A 2,177-nucleotide genomic window follows, 5' to 3' on the forward strand; every position below is an offset into this window, starting at 1 on the left:
TAGGAATTCTCACGGGAACAGGAATTAGCGGGAAAATCCTTTTGTATGAAAAATCTAAACCGCTTAAGTTAGACGCTTTAAATTTCGCACGTAGGTACTTTAGTAAACTAATTCCCACGGGAACGGGAATTCGCATTATTATACATATAATTCTTGACAATAAATAGTTTTATTAGCAACTAGCGGCCGCCCGCGACTTCGTACGCGTGGATCCCGTTTTACCCCCTTCATCTATCTTACGCGGTTTAGATTTTTTCGTTCAAATGTTTTTTCCCGTTCACGTGGGAATTTTGCAATATCCTGTTGTAACTAAGCTTTAAGTTTATTAAGATACCTACATGTCAAATTTCAAGCGTCTAACTAAAGTGGTTTAGATTTTTCATACAAAGGGATTTTCCCACGAATTCCAGTTCCCGTGGGAATTAGTTTACTAAAGTACCTACGTGCGAAATTTAAAGCGTCTAACTTAAGCGGTTTAGATTTTTCATACAAAAGGATTTTCCCGCTAATTCCTGTTCCCGTGAGGATTCCTAAGTATACTATAACCTGCCCAGGAGTATGAAGAATAATTGTACCAAGTTTCGTTAAAATCCGTCGAGTAGTTTTTGTTTCTATAAGGAACATACAGACGGACAGACAGACAGACAAAAATTTTACTGATTGCATTTTTGGCATCAGTATCACCCCCTGATAGTTATTTTGAAAATATATTTCATGTACAGAGTTGACCTCTCTACAGATTTATTATAAGTACCTATAGAAGATAGAAAATGGAAATGTACTTCTGTTATGCTAATAACCTTAAAATCTGAAGCATTTTTCCTATTGTAACGAATCTCCCGCTTATCCGTGCTTTAAGTATCTACACTAATATTATAAAGAGGAAAACTTTGTTTGTTTGGTTGTAATGAATAGACTCAAAAACTATTGGACCGTTTTTATTAAATTCTTTCACCATTCGAAAGCTACATTATCCACGAGTAACAGGCTAAATTTTATTTTGGAAAATAATAGGGTTCCGTAAAATATGTAGGTACCTAATGTAGGCCACGCGCGCGAAGCCGCGAGCGAAAAGCTAGTGGAGTATAAGGTGACAATCGTTAAGTAATTTCACATATAAAAATCATTATTTCATTGCTTGGGGGTCTTGGGGCGAACGATGTATGGACGCAGAACAATATCCTTTATTTTCAAATTTAAGCAAAAAGCATTCTGTGGTTATAAAATACCTATGCTTATTTGCACCTAGTTTATCAATCACCATGTTAATTCCATGCTTTCTATCCAGTCGACTGCTCTAACGACAAGGGTGGGCAGTCGTTGAGATGACAGCGCGAAAATCGTCGGCATCCACTAATTATGACCCTTATGTACCACTATATTGACAAAGTTCTCCGTCTTCGTACGCGATATTGGAAATTTGGCATCTACCATCGGCTGATCTGACATTAGGCGTAGTCTGGCTTTGATATTCAATTTCAACTGTATTACCTTGACAATCAGTTCAAAATTGATTACTAGAAAATTATTTGACAGACGATTTCTACTCTCGACAAATGCATTTGAATTAGCCCACAGGATCCCGCACAACTGGAACACACAAGTGATGTTTGAAATTCGAATTCCGAATTCGAACGGATCGGTTTTTTGCGGGACACTACAAACGGGATGTTCGTGTAAATGTTAATAACACTACTACTAGCGGGACCCTGCAAAAAAGGGGATGTCTCCGTGGGAAAGAGCCCTAAGTTTGTAAATTAAATGTTGTATCATAATCATAAAAGTTTTTCTTATGAAAAGTCTTATGACAAGAAAAATTAAGATTCTAAGTTACAACGAGAACATGGGGAAGAATTCGCTTCGATGAGCGCAATTCACCGTCGAATTTATGCTACACTTCCAAACCAAGAACCCGTAATAAGCTACAAGAAAGCCTTCTTTATCTATCTAGTTCGTTCGTTCGTGAACTATGACCGGCCACCGTTCACTCCTGAACAATGGCCAATAAGTCAATGTCGTTCATCACGATCGTCAGCGTAATTTACTTTGTGCTCCGTCTAGAACATCCATTTGTTTTATCTGACACGATAAACAGAGGTTAAGGTTAATTGTAATTATTTAAAATTCTCCTGTCATTTATAATATTATGCTTATACAATAATATTTCTATTCATTAT

This window comes from Ostrinia nubilalis, chromosome 18, assembly GCF_963855985.1.
Source record: "Ostrinia nubilalis chromosome 18, ilOstNubi1.1, whole genome shotgun sequence".
Lineage (NCBI taxonomy): Eukaryota > Metazoa > Arthropoda > Insecta > Lepidoptera > Crambidae > Ostrinia > Ostrinia nubilalis.